Source organism: Zea mays, chromosome 2, assembly GCF_902167145.1.
Source record: "Zea mays cultivar B73 chromosome 2, Zm-B73-REFERENCE-NAM-5.0, whole genome shotgun sequence".
In the NCBI taxonomy this organism is placed as follows: domain Eukaryota; kingdom Viridiplantae; phylum Streptophyta; class Magnoliopsida; order Poales; family Poaceae; genus Zea; species Zea mays.
Genome location: NC_050097.1, coordinates 67,459,489 through 67,486,316, shown reverse-complemented (window position 1 = coordinate 67,486,316; position 26,828 = coordinate 67,459,489). Strand labels below are relative to the sequence as shown.

The 26,828-nt window shown below is 44.3% G+C and overlaps 1 pseudogene; it reads right to left on the bottom strand.

Annotated features, from left to right (window-relative positions):
* Positions 1-4,011: 4,011 nt before the first annotated feature.
* On the bottom strand, positions 4,012-4,973 carry LOC103648705 (uncharacterized; annotated as a pseudogene).
* Positions 4,974-26,828: the final 21,855 nt, after the last annotated feature.

Sequence of the window (26,828 nt, the reverse complement as noted above, 5' to 3'; positions counted from 1 at the left end):
TGGGTCTTGGTTCACTAAATAAGAACATGGCCTAGTTTAAGGTTTAGGCAAATAAATCATCAACCTTCTATCGGCACATCAAGTACAAGAGCAAACACATATAACACCTAAACAGATTACCCTGAGGAACGGAGGACAACTATTTCATTGAAGTCCATAATACACCATTACACCACATTATGTACAATCACTAGTTACTGGAATAAAGATGAGAGAAGCATTTTGGATGTATAGGTGACAAACATGATGCAACAATCAGGATGCATGCTCGTCTTATTCGTCCTCACTAATTTTGCCAACATAATGTGGCAATAGCGTTCTATATTGGTGGCATACTTACGACTCACGGTATTTTGCTAGTCGTCAGCTACACATACGTTTTCGAGGTTAGTGTGCCTGCAGAAAATTCCATTGCAGCCTAATTTCCCATGATGCAAGATCCACACATGATAGTTTATCACAGTTTATACTCCATATATTGTTATATGGAGGCCAGCTCATCATTAAGCGCCGAGCCACGCATAGGCGTCGTTGCCACACTTTAACCATAGGGCAATTCATTATGGTAACTCACCTTCTTACCTGAGCGTAGGTGCGTCGTTACAAGTACATTACACTTCTTAGTATACCCATGTCTGTATACCCATACACATCCATGGGGTATTGAATTCCCAGAAAAGTAAATACTCCACATCGTAGCTTTCATATATACATATGTGGAACATGTATATAATCAAGCGCTTTTTTACACTCTTCCCTAGACCGACGTTTGTTCGGTCATGCTCTCACATCTCACCTTACCTGAGCGTCGATCCATTCAAGACTGAATGGCCTTAAAAATAACAATACACATGTATGCAATACCCCCGGTTGTGGGTCAGTGGTTTTGAACTAAGCCACCTGATAGTCCTTAACTTAGAGCTTAACAGAGAATGTCGCTAGCATTATAGTTTTTCAAATATGTTTTTCAAAACCAAACAATGTGTTTAGTTGAAAATAAGTTTTTCAAAACCAAAACTTTATTTTGAAAATACGTATGTGACCGTATTATACTCAATCATGCTCCGATACCAGCTGTGGCAGAACCTCCCAAGTTATTGGGCCCACATGCACCTGTCCTTGCCTCACAGACCTCAGACGGCTATGCATGTGCACCAGATAACCTAACAGGATCTATCCGAGTGTCCCATGGACCGCGGATAAACCACTTACAACCAGGACCGTAGGATTAAGTAAACATAAATCACACACCAACAATTTGCAGCGGAAATTTTATTACCAAATTTTACAAGTTACAACAAATTTACATTATATTTATCGGAGTGGTTACAAAAGTGGTTCAAAGAATAAACTTTGAAATGTTTTAAATTATTTATGAGTTTGAAATATATGCTAGCTCAGTGACAATCCTCAATAAGGAGTATAGAAGAAGTACTTAGGTAGTGTTTGGTTGAGGAGCCAAGTAGAATGGAGTTGTTCCATCCCTGATTCTAGGAACGGAGCCACTCTGTTCTGTGTTTGGTAAGCTAGAACGGAGCGACTCTGTTTTTTGTTTGGTTGCACAATGAACTGGAACAGAGTGGCTCCATCCTTTTTTTGGTTGAAGAGGGAGGCGTGCGAGCTACTGCGCACGGATGCGAGGGCGAGCTGTGCGAGCGGGCTGGGAACGGAGCGGCTCCGTCCCATTGATTTTTTGGAGTGGGATGGTTCCAGATCTGAGGAGAATATTCCCTAATTGGAGCCACTCCGTTCTAGTTACTTTGTAACCAAACAACAACAAAACTAGGACAGAATGGCTCCATTCTACTTGGCTCTTCAACCAAACACCGCCTTAGACTTATAAGAAGGTCGTGCCCACCGGTGCTTAACACCGATCACAATCAAGTGACTCGTAACCTGCAACAACAATGGGAATAAAACCCTAAGTACGCAAGTACTCAGCAAGACTTACCCGACTAAAGAAAAGACTCTTAAGGGTATGCTAGTTTTAAAAGGATTCAAGGTAAGGCTTATCAAGAATCAAGGACTCTGTTTGCAGAAAAGCTTACTATGAGTGGATCCTTAAAAATCCATTTTTTATTTGTCAGGTTAAGTAAAGTTACCTGCATCTACAGTTCTTTCTATCCTAGTTCAAGCACTTGGCCTATACTAGCCGTCTTTTTGTCATCCCTTCAGTTCACTGGATTGCTACGTGTAGGGCAGTGACCAAGTCTTCATGTCCGAGAAGTAACGGCGATCCGAATCGATTAATACCTAGCTAGGGATCTCCAATCACACAACATATGTAGCACTTAACCCTTGCATATGTCAACTCGCCACCGGGTATCTTAAGACCAGACCGGGTTCACGCCAACTAAGAGCATAGATACACCACCGTCTAGCCTCTTGCCACGGAGGGTACACACTACTCTCGCCATCTCTCCACTCCCATTGTGTGTTTGCCTTTCTGGTATTAGTCTGCCCGAGGCAAAGCTTACCCATGATGAGGCACGTGACCAGTTGAAAGGTCCTCAATCATCAAGCCTACATTGACACGGTCCTTAATCGACTCAGACGGAGACACTACACCGAGACTCCATTCTCGTGCAAGTCAACCGCCAGGTCTCAGCTTTATTATTTTCAACCCAAAGTTTGGTACCTAGCAGAGGTACATCTTATCGGATGTTGAACCCATCAAGGCCTTTGACGGATTCACCATCATAAGTATTTTCCTTTTGAAAACATTCCCACCCACTGAAGCATCACTTTTGTTTTAAAACAAAACATTTTTGTTTGTTAAAGCAAGGCTAAGCATCATAAAATTCTTTTCAAAAAGGGTATCAAGGAAGGGTAATCAATTTTCAAGGAAGAAAATGCATCAATTGTTTAGTACACAACTCCTATCACCTAATGCATCAAACAAGGTGATAAAGATTTTAAAACAGCAAGGAGGTGACAAATGCACCGAGGCTTGCCTGAATAACACTAGGTTAGTGTTGTTAGGTGACGAACACTTGACAATCAGCCTTTTGTGTTGGCACTTGTTCAGTCTGCCCATCTTCAGATTCGTCCATCAGCTTCACTATGCGGAGTAGTCCACTCGTTACGTCATCTTGGGGTCGACTCGGCTCTTGTCCTCCACATCTTGTGATTAATAAACGTACCTAAATGATTTGCATAATGCATATGAATGCATCAAAACAGGAATAGCACAAATCTAAATAGTGCTACACGATAGCGAATTAAACACCTAGTAACGAGGCGTTGTACCGTTTCATACAGAAACACTAGTTATTGACGTATGACTAAGTGCAATAGTCGTGTCGTTCTAGCTTAATCAAATCTAATTCAAACATCAAGCAGCAATGAATATGAATACACGCTATGTTATCCTTAGCTTAAGCATAACATCGAGGGTCTAACAATATTCAGACTCTTATTATTAGACACCCAGAGTTATAGTATGTGTAGGAACAATTTAACTAATCTTTTAAATCATGTTTCTAGATTAATTTGAATTACATGCTAATTAAATAAATGCTAAATTTATCCTTCACATTATTAATAATACCACATCGCTCACAAAGAATTATTTTAATTTTATTTCGTACCACACATATTTATTTAATCTATCAAACAATGCGACCAATAGGAATAACAAATCGACTCGCCATACTAAAATCCTACTTGAATCCACGAAATCAATGACGCTTCTAGGTACGCGCATAACACTAATTACGTGACGAGCGACTTACTAGACTTCACTATTCTACCCGATCAAACTTTATTCTGACACTAATTCACTACTACGATGTACACGCATGTCAATGCCCCACATTAACAGCGCAAGTATACTAAACTGACGAGAAATATTAAAATGAAAAGCGAGAGTGATGACAGCTCACCAATAATTTAATCTGTCTTGAAGGCCACGAGCACAGCTACGAGTTCCAATTCCACCATTACGTCGAGCACGTGGTGAGCACCACGTGGACTTCACTGCCTTCTCCATTCACATCAAGAATTTTCTGGCTACGTACTGATTTGTTTCCTTCTACGCCTAATCTTCTCGGATTTTTTGCGCGAACACATGTCGTGGATGGCGTGGTTGTTGCATGGTTGAGCGTAGCGGACGACAGTGAACGTTGAAAGTTGGAGGTGGTAAGGACACGCAAAACGTGACAAACAACACTGGAGTGCGTCGCGCAGGATATGATGCTGACTAAAATACGACACCGGTGAGCTCCGGAGGTGTGCATCAGACGATGTCGAAGGAGTAAACAGCGTGACGACGCGGCTAGTCGGAGCTGCCAAGTAGACGACATGCCGGATCAACGAGAGTTCCAGCACCATGACAAGGTCAACCTGGCTGGGATCTAAGCAGCAGGCGACATACGGACAGATGGAAAACTTTGTAGCAGGGAAAGGTGCCGAGCTGGGCGACGGCAGGTGACCTTGGCGAGGGCGGATCGGCGCGACAGGGACAAAGGCTGGGCGCAGCTTCCATGGGCGAGCAGGAAATAGGACGCGCGGCGGGGCTCGACGAGACACTGGTTCCAGGGAGCTTATAGGTGTTGCTGAGCTGGGGCTACTACTGCTCCCAAGCATCCATGGCCAGAGGAGGGAGAGAGCAGGGAGAAACGCGCTGAGCAGGGAAGCACAGCCGGAGGAGCTCGATAGCAGAGAGCTGAACAGGGGAAGCTCCGGCTAGACGCACAGGAAGCAAGGCGTGCACAGGAAGCTGGGCGGCTGAGCTGGAGACTGGGTGCGACGGAGGGAGGAGCATAGGTCGGGGGCGAGCTCGGAGGGAGCCATGGCGAGGGAGAGAAGCACCGAGAGCGAGCTGATGGAGAGAGAGAAGGGTATGTGCACTGGAGAGAGAGCGCGGCAGGGAGAAAGAAGATCCGGGTGCGGCAGGGAGGAGCGCCAGGGAGGGAGAAGCGGCAGGGAGCGATGCCCCGCCTGGCTGAGCTGGAGGGAGGACCGGGCGCCATGGCTTGAGGAGCAGAGAGAAAAGCAGGGGCGCGGTTCAGGTGTGTGTGCGGCTGGAGGCGAGGACGCACAGCTCGACGAGGAATAGGGAGGGGTGATGGTGAAAGGGAAATGTGCCTTTGGGCCATTTCTATAATGTTTAGGTGATTAAGTGCCAACACATAATCTTTGAGTTGTTATGTGCACAAACAAGCAAAAAGTGCAAATCATGTGACAAGGTACGTTTCTAGACTTAGTACATTGCTTTGAGTACTAACATATTGTGTCTAAGTGCTAGAAACAGGAAAAGAAAGAATTGCAAAAGACTTCGCTGAGTACAGCCAAAGTTCAACTCGGTCTGGCACACCGGACTGTCCGGTGGTGCACCGGACAGTGTCCGGTGCGCCAAGCCATCCTCCGGTGAACAGGCCACTCTCGGGAAAAATCAGTGGCGTACGGCTATAATTTGCTCGACTGTCCGGTGGTGCACAGGACTGTCCGGTGAGCCAACAGTCGCCAGCGCAACGGTCGGTCGCGCAATCCACGGGCGACGCGTGGCCCGCACCAACGGTCGGCATGGGGCACCGGACTGTCCGGTGTGCATAGGACAGTGTCCGGTGCGCCAACTGGCTCGGCGCTGCAACGGTCATCTGCGCCAGAAAAGGAAGGAGATCCGCACCGAACCGTCTACAGTGACTGTCCGGTGGTGCATCGGACTGTCCGGTGCACCACCCGACAGAAGGCAACTTTGGCCTTCCTTGTTGGCCTCCAACGACTCCTAGCTACCTTTGGGCTATAAAAGGGACCCCTAGGCGCATGGAGGAGACACTCAAGCATTCACTAAGCATTCTAAGTCTCCCACACTCTGTCTCCGCACACTTGATCGATTGTGTTAGTGACTTGAGCTCTGTTCTTGTTGTGAACTCTTTGTGCTTCATTTTGAGCTCAAGTCTTAGCTTGTGTGTGTGTGCTGCGGATTTGTGCGTGTTGCTCCCCAACCTTACTCTTGTGCTTTCATTGTGATCTTTGTTGTAAGGGTGAGAGACTCCAACTTGTGGAGATTCCTCGCAAACGGGAAAAAAGAGATAAGGAAGAAAAGTCGTGGTATTCAAGTTGATCATTGGATCACTTGAAAGGGGTTGAGTGCAACCCTCGTCCATTGGGACGCCACAACGTAGAAGTAGGCAAGTGTTACTTGGCCGAACAACGGGATAAAATCGCATGTCTCTTGTGTGCTTTCTCTTTGATTATCTTGTTCGCAAGAACTCGCCTCAAGCTACTTAGCCGTCCTAACTTACATAACAAAGTTTTGTGGCTATTAGTGTTGAATTTTATAGGATCACCTATTCACCCCCCTCTATGTGCTCTCAATTGGTATTAGAGCTGTTATCTTCATCTAAGGGACTAATCGCCCGAAGAGATGGATCCTAAGGGAAAGGGGATGGTGGTCAATGACAAGGAGAAGGAGTCCCTCTTCAACGAGCCAAGGGATGACAAGCCCACTGACTCTGGCTCGAGTCATAAGAAGAAGGACGGGAAGAAGAAGAAGAGCCGCATCAAGAAGATCGTCTACTACGACAGCGATGAATCTTTTTCTTCACCAAAAGACGACGACGATGATGACTCTTCGTCAAAGAAAAAGACGGTTAATCAAAACTATTCCTTTGATTATTCCCGCATCCCGTACAATTCAAATGCCCATTTACTTTCTATTCCTCTTGGAAAACCCCACACTTTGATGGAGAGGATTACTCATTTTGGAGTCATAAAATGCGTAGTCATCTATTTTCTCTCCATCCTAGCATTTGGGAAATCATGGAAAATGGAATGCATTTTGATAGTACGGATAATCATATGATGATCAATGAACAAATTCATAAGAATGCACAAGCTACCACTGTTTTGCTAGCATCCTTGTGCAGGGACGAATATAACAAGGTTAGCGGCTTGGACAACGCCAAGCAAATCTGGGATACCCTCAAAATCTCACATGAGGGAAATGATGCCACTATGATCACCAAGATGGAACTGGTGGAAGGCGAGCTGGAGAGGTTTGCCATGATCAGGGGAGAGGAGCCAACTCAAACATACAACAGGCTCAAGACCCTGGTCAACAAGATTAGGAGATATGGAAGCACAAGATGGACGGACCACGATGTCATCCGACTAATGCTAAGGTCATTTACTGTAATTGACCCCCATCTTGTCAACCCTATTCGTGAGAATCCCAGGTACACCAAGATGACGCCCAAGGAGATTCTTGGGAAGTTTGTGAGCGGGCGCATGATGGTGAAGGAGGATCGATATGTGGACGATGCACTAAACGGTCCACTACCCATCTACGAGCCTCAACCTATGGCTCTTAAGGCTACTAGCAGCAGGGAGACGCTACCAAGCAAGGTGGCATAGGTGGAGGCCGCGGGCCTCAATGAAGATGAGATGGCGCTTATCATCAAGCGTTTCAAGACCTCATTGAAAGGACGCAAGGAGTACCCCAACAAGAACAAAGCAAAGGGAAAGCGCTCCTGCTTCAAATGCGGTAAGACTGGTCATTTCATAGCATAATGCCCTGATAATGATGATGACTAGGAACAAGAAAAGCATGGGAAGAGGGAGAAGAAGAAGGTTTACAAGAAGGCGAAGGGCGAGGCACACCTTGGAAAAGAGTGGGATTCGGACTGCTCTTCATCCGACTCCGACGATGAAGGACTGGCAGCCTCGGCCTTCAACAAGTCTTCGCTCTTCCCCAACGAATGCCACACTTGCCTCATGGCCAAGGAAAAGAAGGTAAGCATTCGAAATACCTCTAAGTATACTACCTCTAGTGATGATAATTCTAGTGATGATGAAGCAGATTATACTAATCTATTTAAGGGCTTAGATAGAGCTAAAGTAGATAAAAACAATGAGTTGATTGATGCACTAAATGAAAAGGATAGATTGTTAGAAAAGCAAGAGGATATTTTATATAAGGAGCATGATAAGTTTGTTAGTGTGCAAAAATCTCTTGCTTTAGAGATTAAAAGGAATGAAATGCTATCTTCTGAATTATCTGCTTGCCATGAAACTGTGTCTAGTTTAAAGAGTGTTAATGATGATTTAAATGCTAAGCTAGAAGAAGCAAATAAATCTAGTTCATGTGTAGAGCATGTTAGTATTTGTAATAGATGTAAGGATTTTGATGTTGATGCTTGTGATGAACACCTTATGTCTATTACCAAATTAAATGATGAGGTGGCAAGTCTTAATGCTCAACTTAAGACATGCAAAATTAATTTTGATCAATTAAAATTTGCTAGGGATGCCTACACCGTGGGTAGACACCCCTCTATTAAGGATGGACTTTGTTTTCAAAAGGAAACCAAGAACTTAACAAGCCAAAAGGCTCCCATTCTCACCAAGGAGAAAGGGAAGGCTCCTATGGCTAGTAGTTCTCAAAAATGTCATGCTTACATTTATGGTAGAAAATTTTCTAGAAATGCTCATTATAATAGGAGTTATGATGCGTTTAATTCACATGCTATGTTTGCTTCTAGCTCTACTTTTGTGCATGGTAGAAGTAAGCCTAGGAAAAATCATGTTGTGCATCATGTGCCTAGGAGAGTATATAATGAACCTTCTACTATTTACCATGCTTGCAATAGTTCTTTTGCAATTTTTTGTAAAAATGAAAAAGTAGTTGCTAGGAAGTTGGGATCCAAATGCAAGGGAGATAAGACTTGTATTTGGATTCCAAAGGCTATTGTAACTAACCTTGTAGGACCCAACAAGAGTTGGGTACCTAAAACCCAAGCGTAAATTGTCTTGCAGGTTTATACATCTGGGGGCTCAAGCTGGATTATCGACAGCGGATGCACAAACCACATTACGGGGGAGAAGAAGATGTTCACCTCCTAAGTCAAGAACAAGGATTCCCAGGATACGATCATCTATGGAGATGGGAACCAAGGCATGGTCAAAGGCTTGGGCAAGATAGCCATCACCAACGAGCACTCCATTTCAAACGTATTTCTAGTAGAGTCGCTTGGTTACAACCTCTTGTCTGTAAGTCAATTGTGCCACATGGGCTACAATTGTTTGTTTACAAATGTTGATGTTTCTGTCTTTAGAAGGAGTGATGGTTCATTAGCATTTAAGGGTGTATTAGACGGCAAACTCTACTTAGTTGATTTTTCGAAAGAGGAGGCCGATCTAGATACATGCTTAATAGCTAAGACTAGCATGGGCTGGCTGTGGCATCACCGTCTAGCACATGTTGGGATGAAGAACCTTCATAAACTTCTAAAGGGAGAACATGTGTTAGGACTAAACAATGTCTGCTTCGAAAAAGATAGACCTTGTGCTGCTTGTCAGGCAGAGAAACAGGTGGGAAGCACTCATCACAGCAAGAATGTGATGACAACATCAAGACCACTAGAGCTTCTTCACATGGACCTCTTCGGACCCATCGCCTACCCTAGCATCGGGGGAAGTAAGTATGGTCTTGTAATTGTAGATGACTTTTCCCGCTTCACTTGGGTGTTCTTTTTGCAGGATAAATCAGAAACCCAAGGGACCCTAAAGCGCTTTCTAAGGAGGGCTCAAAATGAATTTGAGCTCAAGGTGAAAAAGATAAGGAGCGACAACGGGTCCGAGTTCAAGAACTTACAAGTTGAGGAGTACCTTGAAGAGGAAGGTGTCAAGCATGAGTTCTTGGCTCCCTACACACCACAGCAAAACGGTGTGGTAGAGAGGAAGAACAGGACGCTTATCGACATGGCGAGGACTATGCTTGGAGAGTTCAAGACGCCCGAGCGGTTTTGGTCGGAAGCTGTGAACACAGCTTGCCACGCCATAAACCGGCTCTATCTGCATCGTCTCCTGAAGAAGACCTCCTACGAACTCCTTACTGGTAACAAACCCAATGTCTCGTACTTTCGTGTATTTGGGAGCAAATGCTACATTTTGGTGAAGAAAGGTAGACATTCCAAATTTGCTCCCAAAGTTGTAGAAGGGTTTTTACTAGGGTACGACTCAAATACAAAGGCGTATAGGGTCTTCAACAAATCATCGGGTTTGGTCGAAGTCTCTAGCGACGTTGTATTTGATGAGACTAATGGCTCTCTAAGAGAGCAAGTTGATCTTGATGACACAGATGAAGATGATGTTCCAACGGCCGCAATACGCACCATGGCGATTGGAGATGTGCGACCACAGGAACAACAAGAGCAAGATCAACCTTCTTCCTCAACAATTGTGCATCCCCCCACTCAAGATGATGAACAGGTCCCTCAAGAAGAGGCGCGTGATCAAGGGGGAGCATAAGAAGAACAAGTTATGGAGGAAGAAGCACCACTGGCCCCTCCAACTCAAGTCCGAGCGACGATCCAAAGAAATCACCCCGTCGATCAGATTCTGGGTGACATAAGCAAGGGAGTAACTACTCGCTCAAGATTAGCTAATTTTTGTGAGCATTACTCGTTTGTCTCTTCTATTGAGCCTTTCAGGGTAGAAGAGGCCTTGCAAGATCCGGACTGGGTGTTGGCCATGCAGGAAGAGCTCAACAACTTCAAGAGGAATGAAGTTTGGAGCCTGGTGCCACGTCCAAAGCAAAATGTTGTGGGAACCAAGTGGGTGTTCCGCAACAAACAAGACGAGCACGGGGTGGTGACAAGAAACAAGGCTCGACTTGTGGCAAAAGGTTATGCCCAAGTCGCAGGTTTGGATTTCGAGGAGACTTTTGCTCCTGTGGCTAGGCTAGAGTCTATTAGAATATTATTAGCCTATGTCGCTCACCACTCTTTCAGGTTGTTTCAAATGGATGTGAAGAGCGCTTTCCTCAACGGGCCAATAAAGGAGGAGGTGTACGTGGAACAACCCCCTGGCTTTGAGGATGACAGGTACCCCGACATGTGTTTAAGCTCTCTAAGGCGCTCTATGGACTTAAGCAAGCCCCAAGAGCATGGTATGAATGCCTTAGAGATTTCTTAATTGCTAATTCTTTCAAGGTTGGGAAAGCCGATCCCACTCTTTTCACTAAGACTTGTGACGACGACCTTTTTGTGTGCCAAATTTATGTCGATGACATAATATTTAGTTCTACTAACCAAAAGCCTTGTGAGGAGTTTAGCAGGGTGATGACTCAAAAGTTTGAGATGTCAATGATGGGCGAGTTGAACTACTTCCTTGGGTTCTAAGTGAAGCAACTCAAGGACGGCACCTTCATCTCCCAAACGAAGTACACTCAAGATCTTCTCAAGCGGTTTGGGATGAGGACACCAAGCCCGCAAAGACACCTATGGGAACCGACGGACATGTCGACCTCAACAAAGGAGGTAAGTCTATTGATCAAAAGGCATACCGGTCTATGATAGGGTCATTACTTTATTTATGTGCTAGTAGACCGGATATTATGCTTAGCGTATGCATGTGTGCTAGATTTCAATCCGACCCAAGGGAATGTCACCTTGTGGCCGTTAAGCGGATTCTTAGATATTTAGTTTCTACGCCTTGCTTCGGGATCTGGTATCCAAAGGGGTCTACCTTTGACTTAATTGGATATTCAGACTCCAATTATGCTGGATGCAAGGTTGATAGGAAGAGTACATTAGGGACGTGCCAATTCCTAGGAAGGTCCCTGGTGTCTTGGAGTTCAAAGAAACAAACCTTCGTTGCCCTATCCACCGCTGAGGCCGAGTATGTTGCTGCAGGACAGTGTTGCGCGCAACTACTTTGGATGAGGCAAACCCTCCGGGACTTTGGCTACAATCTGAGCAAAGTCCCACTCCTATGTGACAATGAGAGTGCAATTCGCATGGCGGATAATCATGTTGAACACAGCCACACTAAGCACATAGACATCTGGCATCACTTTCTGAGAGACCACTAGCAAAACGGAGATATCGAGGTTTTCCATATTAGCACCGAGAACCAGCTAGCCGATATCTTCACCAAGCCATTAGATGAGAAGACCTTTTGCAGGTTGCGTAGTGAGCTAAATGTCTTAGATTCGTGTAACTTGGATTGATTTATAGCATACATGTGTTTTATGCCTTTGATCATGTTACTTATACATTTATGCAATTTGTTGCTTCTTTATTGTGCTCAAGTTGTGCAAGGGATCCCCGGACCTCACAAGTCCATGTGTGAATGATGCACATATTTAGGGGGAGATGTGCTACAACTTGACCCTTTAAGACTAACCTTTGTGTTTAAGTGCACTTGATGTTGTCTCAAAGGTGAATTGAAAGGGAAAGGTGAACTTGGACCATGCAAAGACTTCCACTGCACTCCGATATTAGTGTACTCACCTCCAAGTTCATTCTTATGCTCTTATTGCCTATTGCTCTTAATTGACATTTTTGGTGAGGCAATGGGGTTAAAGGGCCAATGTAATGCCTACTTTGTAAGAAAAAAAATCAAAAGGAGAAATGAAATCTATGTATATATGTATGTGTGTTATCTCTACTTGTCATTTCATGTGAACACCACAATTAAAATAAATGACAAAATACACCAAAAAAATAATACATGTGCATCATGCTGAGTTTTAATTGTGTGTGCATTTAATAATAGTAATAATAATATTAATAGAAATACAGTAATATCTAATTCACAATTTAGAACTTGGAGAAAGAGAATGGAAGATTGGAAAGTGGCTACTAATCATAACAGTAAACAAGTAATAATTATTTCAACAATGACATAAGATTATTCATAAGATAATTTTACCTAATACTTAAAAGTATGAAGTCCAAACAATTAAATTCAAATTCATTTGAACACATGAATTTGGAAAATAGGTGATAAAACGTAAAAGAAAAAGGAATAACCCAGCTAATGGGCCTGGTTCGCGCAATTCGGCCCATTAACCCAGCGCAGCCCACTTCTCCAGCCAGCACGCGCCGACAGGTGGGACCGCCCAGTCATACACACGCTCGTCTCTCCGCTCTCCGCAATCTCTGCCGCGCGGGGCCCACGCACCATCATCCACCTCCGCTCAAACCGGAGCTGCACCGCCGTAACCACACCTCCGCAAATCCGAAGCTGACTCAACGGCATCTCCGGGTTTCGCCCGTTGCTATCGGATGCACCTCTCCTCTTATATAGTTAGGTCGACCCTTCTTTCTTTTCCCCTTTCCCCATTGACGTCGTGTGAGTTGAGCAGGGGTGTCTGGGCGCCGCCGCGGGGAGGGCGTTGGGAGAATCTGCGCTGCGCCACCGCCATTGCCGCTGCTTGGCCGTCAATCCCAACCGGTGGGTGGCGGCGTTACTTCGACGCTCTCCTTCTCGTGAATTTCACGAAAGAGCGCCACCACGGGAACCGACCGGGAGCGTCGTCGGCTTTCGCATCTCCTGCCACTGCGCGCCTTCGTGGTGCACCCTCGACAGGTCACCTCCGCCTGTAAGGACAACTACCCTGTACTTGCCTTGAATTCCGCTACGTGTGGGGCCGATTTGGGCGAAGTTTGCGCATGTGTCGTCACTGGGGAGTTTCCCGGCGATGGGCCGCCGCGGGGACAGGGCGGCGCCGCCTCGGGCGCACTGGGCACGGCCAGTGATTGGGAACCGCTGATCACAGCGTGGACGACTACGATTAGAAGTTGGGCCTATTCGTCTGAATTGCATCGGGACCGTTCAAATTAGATCTGATGGACGGGTGTAGATCGCGTATCATGAAATTCTAACCGTTGATCCCCGATCCAACGCTCACTGTAAGTACCGGTTCGCATAGGCTTAGGTTTAATCTGGCACACCCGTGTCTAATCCAACGGCCCATAATGCACTGTACCCCTTCGCGGGTGCACTCTTTCATATGAACCCCTCGGTTTCCTTGAAATAGAACCCGCCATCCACGGGAGCTGTGCTCTGTGTCTGCAGATTCTTACCCCGAGACCCTTGTACTTTTCAGAAAATGAGGCCAGTCCAGTGCCGTGTTAAATGGAATAAATGAATTAGAAAATAGGTTTTTAATATATAAATGAGTACTAGAGTTTGTATAATTCATAGAAAATTCATATGAACTCCAAAATCATCCATTCCAGTTTCTAAAATTTTATAATTTTATTATATATCACTTAGAGTCTCTGTTTTGGCATGAAAACAGTAAGAAAATTAATTCCTCACTTAATCCTATTTTAAGCATATAAAACCTTTGGAAATTCATATCTTAAAATCTATAACTCCAAAAATTATGATTCCTGTTTTTGAGATTTTATTTTAATATGTAGATTATTATTATGTGTTTTGTTTATATGTTTGGTGTGATGTTAATTTTCTCTATATATTGTGCTTGTTTGTATTGCCTTGCGAGTAGAAGAACCTGTGACCGAGCATCCTGGTGAGCAGCAGATAGAAGTAGCTGAGCAGGAGCTCATTGAAGGCAAGTTGTGCCCTTGACCACTTTTACCCAATAATGTTCTTTAATATCACTTACTCATGCATAGGTTAATTTTGATGGGACCCGATAGGTCATCCTAGATTGTTTATCTCATTACCTTGTTTACCCCTGAATCACTTGGGTAGTTTGCTATTGCTTTACATGGTTTTGGGATAATCATTTATTATATCTATGTTCCAATTATTCTTGTTATTCTATTTATGTTCATGTCAAGTTCATTATTGTTAATTGGAACATAGAGCTTAACTTGAGTAACACGTGCCACCACAAGGGTTTAATGGGACGCCCTTGGCTGACTAATTAGGAAAGCTAGTGGAAGAGTACCTTACCCGAAAGGGGCAAGGGCAGTAGGGGAGTTGCATGCAAGGAGGTTCTCGGGTTGATTTAGCTGCGATGGCGGTCAGACGGGGGATTCTTGCAAGTGCTCTTCCCATAAACTGTAGCGGGTTTTCGAAAGCTAGTGGAACTTTATAAAGGCCTCGTAGTGTTGCCCTGCCGCGCTTCCTAGGTAGAGGTGTATGGGATTCACGACCCCTTGGCAGATGGGTAACATGACTTGTGGGTAAAGGGTACAACCTCTGCAGAGTGTAAAACTGGTATACTAGCCGAGCTCACGGTCATGAGCAGCTCAGGACTCTCTGATGTTTAAATTATGGAACTTAAATTCAATTTTGTCATTTGCATTGCATGGGTTTATTATTAATTTGTTCAATTACTTTATTTATGGTTTGGTATTTACTTACACTTAGTAACTGCTAATAAAAGTTTGACCAACTAATTAAAAGCAATGCTCAGCTTTAACCCCTATCATTGATTAGCCTTACACACCACATGAACTCACACCTTTGTGAGTTTATGTCCACTGGTTCCCCACAACTTGTTGAGCTATGATCATGTGTGAGCTCACCCTTGCTGTCTCACACCCCCCCCACAGGAGAGGAATAGGTGGTTCAGGAGGAGCCACAAGGCGAGGAGTATGATCTGATCTAGGTGGCGTTTCTCAGTTGACATTGGCACCGACGATCCTTAGTTCGTTTTACTTTTATCTTTTATTTTGTAATAAGTCTTCCGCTATGTAATAAATACTCTGATGTTTTATGACATTTATCTCTATACACTCTGTTATTATATATGTTGTCTTCTTGGCGCATGTATGAGATGCACCTGGCTTTGTTCCTTAAAGCCGGGTGTGACAGCCAAAAATGATCCCGTTTTGGTGCTTAATGCCAAAGGGGGAGAAATTAAGGCCAAAGCAAATGGATCAGCTACCACTTGTGAATTTTGAAAACAATAGAGTTAGAACTCTTGATTTGTCAAAATACTCTTATTGCAAAATTTTGTCTCTTGTGGGGAGAATTTATGATTATGGGAAAAAGGGGGAGTTTTTGGCACTTGATCAATTTTTCCATTGGAATATCTCTCTTTGTGCCTAAACAAGTATGTTTGACTTAGAGATAGGAAAATGAGTTTGATTTGCAAAAACAAACCAAGTGGTGGCAAAGAATGATCCAAATATGCCAAATTAGAGTCAAAAACAATTTGGTCCTCATTTGCATTGATATTGCACTTATTTTGATTGCTTTTTGAAGTGTTGGCATAAATCACCAAAAAGGGGGAGATTGAAAGGGAAATGTGCCTTTGGGCCATTTCTATAATGTTTTGGTGATTAAGTGCCAACACATAATCTTTGAGTTGTTATGTGCAAAAACAAGCAAAAAGTGCAAATCATGTAACAAGATACGTTTCTAGACTTAGTACATTGTTTTGAGTACTAACATATTATGTCTAAGTGCTAGAAACAGGAAAAGAAAGAATTGCAAAAGACTTGGCTGAGTACAGCCAAAGTCCAGCTCGGTCTGGCACACCGGACTGTCCGGTGGTGCACCGGACAGTGTCCGGTGCGCCAAGCCAGCTTCCGGTGAATAGGCCACTCTCGGGAAAAATCGAAGGCGTACGGCTATAATTCACCGGACTGTCCAGTGGTGCACCGGACTGTCCGGTGAGCCAACGGTCGCCAGCGCAACGGTCGGCCGCGTAATCCGCGGGCGACGCGTGGCCCGCACCAACGGTCGGCAGGGGGCATGAAAGTCGCCTAGAGGGGGGTGAATAGGGCGAATCTGAAATTTATAAACTTAAGCACAACTACAAGCCGGGTTAGCGTTAGAAATATGAACGAGTCCGAGAGAGAGGGCGAAAAACAAATCGTAAGCAAATAAAGAGTGAGACACAAGGATTTGTTTTACCGAGGTTCGGTTCTTACAAACCTACTCCCCGTTGAGGTGGTCACAAAGACCGGGTCTCTTTCAACCCTTTCCCTCTCTCAAACGGTCACTTAGACCGAGTGAGCTTCTCTTCTCAATCAAACGGGACACTAAGTCCTCGCAAGGACCACCACACAATTGGTGTCTCTTGCCTCGGTTACAATTGAGTTGATCACAAGAAAGAATGAGAAAACGAAGCAATCCAAGCGCAAGAGCTCAAATGAACACAAGTCACTCTCTCTCTAGTCACTATTTGATTTGGAGTGAACTATGGACTTGGGAGAGGATTTGATCTCTTTAGTGTGTCTTGTATTGAATGTTATAGCTCTTGTAAGGTGTGGGAAGTTGGAAAACATGGATGCAATGAATGGTGGGTGGTTGGGGGTATTTATAGCCCCAACCACCAAACTAGTCGTTTGGTGAAGGCTGCTGTCGCATGGCGCACCGGACAGTCCGGTGCGCCACCGGACACTGTCCGGTGCGCCTGCCACGTCACCTGGTCGTTGGATTTCGACCGTTGGAGCTTCTATCTTCTGGGCCACTGGACAGTCCGGTGGTGCACCGGACAGGTCCTGTAGACTGTCCGGTGCGCCGTCTAGCTCTGCTCTGACTCTGGCGCGCACTGTAGCGCATTTAATGCCTTCTGCAGACGACCGTTGGTGCAAAGTAGTCGTTGCTCCGCTGGCACACTGGACAGTCCGGTGCGCCACCGGACACTGTCCGGTGCTTCACCGGACAGTCCGGTGAATTATAGCGGAGCGGCTTCCAGAATTCCCGAAGGTGAGCAGTTCGGAGTTGGAGTCCCTAGTGCACCGGACACTGTCCGGTGGCACATCGGACAGTCTGGTGGCACACCGGACAGTCCGGTGCGCCAGACCAGGGCACACTTCGGCTGACTTTAGCTCTCAATATTTGAATCCTTTCTCTGTCTTTTCATTGGTTTGTTGTGAACCTTTGGCACCTGTAGAACTCATAATCTAGAGCAAACTAGTTAGTCCAATTATTTGTGTTGGGCATTTCAACCACCAAAATCAATTTGGAAAAGGTGTAAGCCTATTTCCCTTTCAATCTCCCCCTTTTTGGTGATTGAGGCTAACACAAACCAAAGCAAATATAGAAGTGCATAATTGAACTAGATTGCAGAATGTAAGTGCAAAGGATACTAAGAATTGAACCAATATATTTTCATAAGATATGCATGGATTGATTTCTTTTTCATTTTCAACATTTTGGACCACGCTTGCACCACATGTTTTGTTTTTGCAAATTCTTTTGTAAATTCTTTTCAAAGTCCTTTTGCAAATGGTCAAAGGATACATGAATAAGATTTTGAGAGGCATTTTCAAGATTTGAATTTTCTCCCCTTGTTTCAAATGCTTTTCCTTTGACTAAACAAAACTCCCCCTCAATAAAATCCTCCTCTTAGTGTTCAAGAGGGTTTTAGATATTAGTTTTGAAGAGGATGTACCAATTTGAAATTCTATCAAAAATAAGATACCAATTGGAAAAACATCATGGAAAATCACCATTTGAAAAATCTTTTCTTAACTCAAATTTTTGAAAATTGGTTGGTGGTGGTGCGGTCCTTTTGCTTTGGGCATACTTTCTCCCCCTTTGGCATGAATCGCCAAAAACGGATACTTGAGTGAAATATAAGCCCTTATAACTACTTTCTCCCCCTTTGGCGAACAAAATATGAGTGAAGATTATACCAAAGTTGGAGAGCGGCGCGGAGTGACGGCGAAGGATGAGTAATTTCGATGGAGTGGAGTGGAAGCCTTTGTCTTCGCCGAAGACTCCTTTTCCCTTTCAATTTATGACTTAGTTTGATATATACTTGAAAACACATTAGTCATAGCACATGAAAGAGATATGATCAAAGGTATATTAATTAGCTATGTGTGCAAAACATCAATAAAAATTCCTAGAATCAAGAATATTTAGCTCATGCCTAAGTTTGGTAAATGTTTGTTCATCTAATGGCTTGGTAAAGATATCGGCTAATTGTTCTTTGGTGTTAATATATGCAATCTCGATATCCCCCTTTTGTTGGTGATCCCTTAAGAAATGATACCGAATGGCTATGTGTTTAGTGCGGCTATGCTCAACGGGATTATCCGCCATGCGGATAGTACTGTCATTATCACATAGAAGAGGAACTTTGGTTAATTTGTAACCATAGTCCCTAAGGGTTTGCCTCATCCAAAGCAATTGCACGCAACAATGGCCTGCGGCAATATACTCGGCTTCGGCGGTAGAAAGAGCTACGGAATTTTGTTTCTTTGAAGCCCAAGACACCAGAGACCTTCCCAAGAACTGGCAAGTCCCTGATGTGCTCTTTCTATTAATTTTACACCCTGCCCAATCGGCATCCGAATAACCAATTAAATCAAATGTGGATCCCCTAGGGTACCAGAGGCCAAACTTAGGAGTATAAACTAAATATCTCAAGATTCGTTTTACGGCCCTAAGGTGAGCTTTCGTAGGATCGGCTTGGAATCTTGCACACATGCATACGGAAAGCATAATGTTCGGTCGAGATGCACATAAATAAAGTAAAGAACCTATCATCGACCGGTATACCTTTTGATCTACGGATTTACCTTTCGTGTTGAGGTCGAGATGCCCATTAGTTCCCATGGGTGTCTTGATAGGCTTGGCATCCTTCATCCCAAACTTGTTTAGAATGTCTTGAATGTACTTCGTTTGGCTAATGAAGGTGCCCTCTTGGAGTTTCTTCACTTGAAATCCTAAGAAGTACTTCAACTTCCCCATCATAGACATCTCGAATTTTTGTGTCATGATCCTACTAAACTCTTCACATGTAGATTCGTTAGTAGACCCAAATATGATATCATCAACATAAATTTGGCATACAAACAAATCATTTTCAAGTGTTTTAGTAAAGAGTGTAGGATCGGCCTTTCTGACTTTGAAGCCATTAGTGATAAGGAAATCTCTTAGGCATTCATACCATGCTCTTGGGGCTTGCTTGAGCCCATAAAGCGCCTTAGAGAGTTTATATACGTTGATGTAGCTGAGGTGCCCGATCTTTCGGCGAGAGGAGATAATTCCGATTTGGTGGAAGATGACCCTTGCGATCCGACTACGACGAGCAAGCCCGAGGCGCCAATGCAATCGCTGAACCAACTCCCTGTGGTTACCGACCTTGCGAAGATCGTTTCCTGTGCGCAATCAAAGAATGAACAAGAAAAAGATGCGAGCAATCTAATCTATTACTCGAGGGTGGAGTTCTGAATACACGAAGACAGCGCAGATTTGCGCGTGTTCGAGAGTAGCTAAGGCTAACGTAAAACAAAACTCGAAGAACAAAGGAGGCGCAGCTCCTGTTTAAATAGAGAGGGGGCGCAGCCCCTAGGGGCGGCCAACCCTAGGTCGTCCACTATGGGCCGCAGTTGGGCTGGTCGTCTATTCTTCTGGGCCCTCATTCTTTAGTACAATGACGAAGTTAAGATCTCTGGCACGGGCCTGAGTGATTGGCCCAGCTAATGAAGGAAGTGGCGCTTGATGTTGAGGTGCTGCTGGTGTAGTCGTACTCATAGTGATGTCCTCATCATCCTCCCCTTCTTGAAGTGAAGTCGTCCTCGACGGCAACTCCTCATCCTCGGCCATATATGGTTTCAAATCTGCAACATTAAAACTAGTGGAAACACCAAATTCCGCAGGCAGGTCAAGGATATAAGCATTATCATTAATCTTTGTTAGCACCTTAAAAGGACCAGCAGCACGAGGCATTAATTTAGAACGGCGCAAAGTAGGAAACCGATCCTTTCTCAAGTGCAACCAAACCATATCACCTGGCTCAAAAGTAACAAGTTTTCTTCCTTTACTACCAGCAACCTGATTTTTTGCATTAGTAGCAGCAATGTTCTGTTTCGTTTGTTCATGTATGGTAATCATTTGTTCAACATGTGCAGCACCATCTACATGTGGGGCGTTCGTAGCATTAAGTGAAATCAAATCAATAGGTGCCCTAGGGATGTAACCATAAACAATCTCGAAAGGGCACATCTTTGTAGAAGAATGTGTGGCATGATTGTAAGCAAATTCAACATGAGGCAAACAATCCTCCCAACGTCTCAAATTCTTGTCTAAAACAGCCCTAAGCATGGTAGATAAAGTTCTATTTACTACCTCAGTTTGTCCATCAGTCTGAGGGTGACAAGTAGTGCTAAACAACAATTTAGTTCCCAATTTATTCTAAAGAGATCTCCAAAAATGGCTTAGAAACTTAGCATCGCGATCAAAGACTATTGTTTTTGGAATACCATGTAAACGAATAATTTCTCTAAAGAACAATTCAGCAACAATGCTAGCATCATCAGTTTTATGACAAGGTATAAAGTGAGCCATTTTAGAGAATCTATCAACAACCACAAAAATACTATCCCTCCCCTTCTTAGTTCTAGGCAAGCCCAAAACAAAGTCCATAGAAATATCAAGCCAAGGAGAAGAAGAGACAGGCAAAGGCATATACAAACCATGGTTGTTCAACCGTGACTTAGCTTTCTGACAAGTAGTGCAGCGTGCAACAAGGCACTCAACATCAGCGCGCATCCGAGGCCAAAAGAAGTGGGCAGCCAACACCTCATGCGTCTTGTAGACGCCAAAATGCCCCATGAGACCGCCTCCATGCGCTTCCTGTAACAACAAAAGACGAACCGAGCTAGCTGGAACACACAGCTTGTTAGCGCGAAACAGGAACCCATCCTGTATGTGAAATTTGCTCCATGGTATCCCATTAATACAATGGTCGAAAGCATCTTTAAAATCAGCATCGTCAACATATTGATCCTTCACAGTGTCCAAACCAAATATTTTAAAATCTAGTTGTGACAGCATGGTATAGCGACGAGACAAAGCATCAGCAATAACATTGTCCTTCCCGTTCTTGAGTTTAATAATGTAAGGAAAGGACTCAATGAATTCGACCCATTTAGCATGACGACGGTTCAGATTTGTTTGGGTACGAATATGTTTTAAAGCCTCATGATCAGAATGAATTATGAACTCACGATGCCAAAGATAGTGCTGCCAGGTATGCAAAGTGCGCACTAAAGCGTAAAGCTCCTTATCATAAGTAGAATATTTCAGACTAGCACCGCTTAATTTTTCACTAAAATAAGCAACTGGTTTTCCTTCTTGTAACAAAACAGCACCTAGCCCAATACCGCTAGCATCGCATTCAAGCTCAAAAACTTTATTAAAATCAGGCAATTGCAAGAGGGGAGCTTGGGTTAACTTATCTTTCAAAGTGCTGAACGCTACCTCCTGCGAATCACTCCAAGAAAACGGTACATCTTTCTTTGTAAGCTCATGTAGAGGCGCTGCAATGGAGCTAAAATCACGAACAAATCTGCGGTAGAAACCGGCAAGTCCAAGAAAGCTCCGAATTTGTGTGACCGTCGTCGGTGTAGGCCACTCCCGAATGGCAGCAATCTTGCTGCTATCCACCTCAATGCCCTGCGGAGTAACCACATAACCAAGAAATGAGACACGTTGCATGCAAAATGTGCACTTTTCCATGTTACCAAACAAGCGAGCAGCACGCAAAGCATCAAAAACAGCACGCAAATGTTCTAAATGCTCCTCTATAGACTTGCTGTAAATAAGGATATCATCGAAATAAACAACAACAAATAAACCTATGAAGGCCCGTAGAACTTCGTTCATTAAACGCATAAAGGTGCTGGGAGCATTAGTCAATCCAAATGGCATAACCAACCATTCATATAAACCAAATTTCGTTTTAAAAGCCGTTTTCCATTCATCACCGAGTTTCATTCTAATCTGATGGTAACCGCTACGCAAATCAACCTTAGAGAAAATAACGGCACCACTAAGCTCATCTAACATATCATCAAGGCGTGGAATAGGATATCGATAACGAACTGTGATGTTATTAATAGCACGACAATCTACGCACATACGCCATGACCCATCTTTCTTTGGAACTAGTAAAACAGGAACCGAGCAAGGGCTAAGAGACTCACGAATGTAACCTTTATCAAGCAGCGTCTGCACCTGGCGCTGGATCTCCTTCGTCTCATCTGGATTTGTACGGTACGGGGCGCGGTTCGGAAGAGAAGCGCCGGGGATGAGATCGATCTGATGCTCAATGCCACGGAGGGGAGGAAGACCCGGTGGTAAGTCCGTAGGAAAAACATCAGCATACTCCTGCAAAAGGTTAACAACAGCAGGGGGTATATCCAAAGACGGTGCATCATCAAGCGGAACAAGCATGCGCGAGCATACAAGTGCATAACAGGGCATATGAGCTTCATGGAGATCATCAAAATCAGCACGAGTAGCAAGTAAAACAGGAGAGTGCAGCTTGATTTTAGGTTTAATAGGTGCGGCTGATGTCGATTTGACTTGTTGTGCAGTTTTAGCAGCCCTAGTAAGGTCATCTTTCAAAATTTGGTCAGGGGTCATTGGATGTATAATTATTTTCTGGCCTTTAAACATGAAAGAATAATGATTTGAACGACCATGATGTAAACTATCAGTATCATATTGCTAAGGTCGACCCAATAACAAAGAGCATGCTTCCATAGGAATAACATCGCAATCAGCATAATCAGAATAAGAACCCAGCGAAAAGGGGACACGTACCGAACGTGTTACCTTTATTTTACTACCATCATTGAGCCACTGGATGTGATACAGATGTGGGTGTGTGCGAGTGGGCAAGGATAATTTCTCTACCAACGCTGTACTTGCCAAATTGTTGCAACTGCCACTATCGATGATGATGCGAATCGACCGTTCGTGCACAACACCCTTGGTATGGAATAGAGTGTGTCGCTGATTTTTTCGGCCTAGGCAACCTGTGTGCTGAGAACACGCTGCACAACAAGACTCTCATACCTATCGGCGTCGATGGGATCAACGTGGACTTCCTCATTTTCTGCATGGTTAGTGGCAATCATAGCATGACTAGTTTCCTCAGAATCACTGGCTGAAGAGTACTCACCATTGTCACGTATAAGCAAGGTACGCTTGTTTGGGCAGTCCTGAATCATGTGCCCAAACCCTCTGCAACGATGGCACTGAATATCCCGTGTACGTCCTGTGGAAGAAGCGGCGCCTTTGGCAGGGGGCGTCGCTGGCTTGGTCGTCCCTGTGCGCGGTGTAGTGCTAGGCGTAGAAGGTGTAGGGCTGGAAGGAGTTGAGCTGTGTGTCGGACCCCGGCCTGCAAAAGAGTTAGTATATGTCTTTGATCGCCGTCCCTGCACTTCACGTTCAGCTTTGCAAGCATATTCAAACAATGTGGTTATATCAAAATAATCCTTATAATCAAGTATATCCTGAATTTCCCTATTCAAACCACCACGAAAACGCGCCATAGCAGCGTCATCCGACTCAAACAAACCACAACGAAGCATACCCTTTTGTAACTCCTGGTAATATTCCTCAACAGATTGTGAACCTTGTTGAAAACGCTGCATTTTGTTAAGCAAATCACGAGCATAATAGGAAGGAACAAATCTGTGGCGCATGGCAGTTTTTAATTGGGTCCAAGTAGTGACATTGTTAATGGGAAGTTTTTGTTTATACTCACGCCACCAAATTAAAGCAAAATCAGTAAATTCACTAATGGCAGCCTTCACTTGGCTATTAGCAGGAATATCATGGCATGAAAATTTCTGTTCTACCTCTAATTCCCAATCAAGATATGCAGCAGGATCATATTTGCCATTAAAAGATGGAATTTTAAATTTAATCTTAGAAAATAAGTCATTAGGGGAATGACAAACCACACGGCGTGCACGACCACGGCGATCTCCATCGTCTAGCTCAGTGTCACCGCCGTATTCCTGCTCCATCTTTGTGGTCAACGCATCAAGGCGTGCCAGGATGGTGTCGAGTGTGGTGCGAGTCGCCGTTTGAGCAAGGTCAAGCTGGTTGAAACGCTCGGTCGTCGAAGTGACCGTTGAATCAAGCCGTTCATGCATCGTCCTAATGTCAGCAGCAAGTCCATCAACTTGTCCCCTTACTTCCAGCAACTGGGCATCCACCGTGTCGTGTGCTCCTGCCATAGTTAGCGCAAACACCAAAACACCAAAAGAAGAGAAAAAAACAACGACAAAAACAGGGGTGTACTACTCACAAGGCGCTCACACTAGTGCTGTTATCAAGTTCTTATCCGTTCTTACCAAGCCACAGTGGTGAACTGCAACCAACAGGTGGAACCGGTGAAAGATTGGATGAGTGATTGCCTGGAGAAACAGAAACCTTCTCGTCGTAGAAATATGTGGAGTTTTGGGTAGGCTGCACTCAAGTCAAGGATTATCACGACCAAACAATAATGCAAAGTTGAATTATAGTGCAAAACACGAAACTATATTGCTGGCCACAAGTGCAAAGGACGGATGAAACTAGCAGAATGGCAGTACCGTAAATATTGTACTAGCAAGGCTACTAGTAGGAATCACAAGTGATTTTGTTTTTCTTTTTTGTATGATTTTTTTGATATTTTTCTCAGCATAAGAAGCAACAAAATAGGAGCTACACGAAGTTTCACGTAAAACAGAGTTCAGATGTGGTCTACAGAAAATCAGGAAGTTCTCTAAAAAGCGTGCGAGAACTTTGATGAATTTTTTTCTTTATTTTCCTGAATTTTTTTGATAATTTTGCCGAAACCCAAACAGACTGTAGGTGAGTTTGGCCGGCCTCAGAATGGTGTCAACAAGCTCCTGTAAAAATTTCAGATTTTTTGGACACCCGAGCGAAAAATTATGCCCATTTTACGGAAGGTACCTCAAGTTATGTTTTAAAACGACCGGGATGAAAACAACTGTATCCCTTCTCCTTCGTTTTCTTTTTTTGTTTCTGTTTTTTTACGTAACCGAAGGAGAAAAACAAGGAAGCGGCCGTTGACTCGGTTTGTTTTTTTTTCTGTTTTTTTTTTGTAACCGAAGGAGAAAAACAAGGAAACGGCCGTTGACTCGGTTTGTTTTTTCTGTTTTTTTTACGTAACCGAAGGAGAAAAACAAGGAAACGATGTTGACTCGATTTGTGGCGTGATCAAACGGGAGATGGTGGCGGCGCTAGGGTTTGAATGGTGGAAGAACACAATGCTACCAGCAACAAATGACGCGAAAGCACACAAATTCAACAATGCAGATTATTGAAAGAAAGTGCGAGGCTCAAAAGGGTGCTGGGATAAGGTCTAACCTGAATTTTTATGTGGTTTTGTGGACTGTAGGAAAAAACACTCGATAAACTCACCGATCAACCTGGAAATCTGATACCAATTAATGTAGCTGAGGTGCCCGATCTTTCGGCGAGAGGAGATAATTCCGATTTGGCGGAAGATGACCCTTGCGATCCGACTACGACGAGCAAGCCCGAGGCGCCAATGCAATCGCTGAACCAACTCCCTGTGGTTACCGACCTTGCTGATGCAAGATCGGCCTGATCACGAAGATCATTTCCTGTGCGCAATCGAAGAACGAACAAGAAAAAGATACGAGCAATCTAATCTATTACTCGAGGGTGGAGTTCTGAATACACGAAGACAGCGCAGATTTGCGCGTGTTCGAGAGTAGCTAAGGCTAACGTAAAACAAAACTCGAAGAACAAAGGAGGCGCAGCTCCTGTTTAAATAGAGAGGGGGTGCAGCCCCTAGGGGCGGCCAACCCTAGGTCGTCCACTATGGGCCGCAGTTGGGCTGGTCGTCTATTCTTCTGGGCCCTCATTCTTTAGTACAATGACGAAGTTAAGATCTCTGGCATGGGCCCGAGTGATTGGCCCAGCTAATGAAGGAAGTGGCGCTTGATGTTGAGGTGCTGCCGGTGTAGTCGTACTCATAGTGATGTCCTCACCATACGTGATTAGGATACTCACTATCTTCAAAGCCGAGAGGTTGCTCGACATAGACCTCCTCCTTGATTGGTCCATTGAGGAAGGCACTTTTCATGTCCATTTGGTAAAGCTTAAAGCCATGGTAAGTAGCATAGGCAAGTAATATGCGAATTGACTCAAGCCTAGCTACGGGTGCATAGGTTTCACCAAAATCCAAACCTTCGACTTGTGAATATCCCTTGGCCACAAGTCGGGCTTTGTTCCTTGTCACCACACCATGCTCATCTTGCTTGTTGCGGAAGACCCACTTGGTTCCTACAACATTTTGGTTAGGACGTGGAACTAAATGCCATACCTCGTTCCTAGTGAAGTTGTTGAGCTCCTCTTGCATTGCCACCACCCAATCC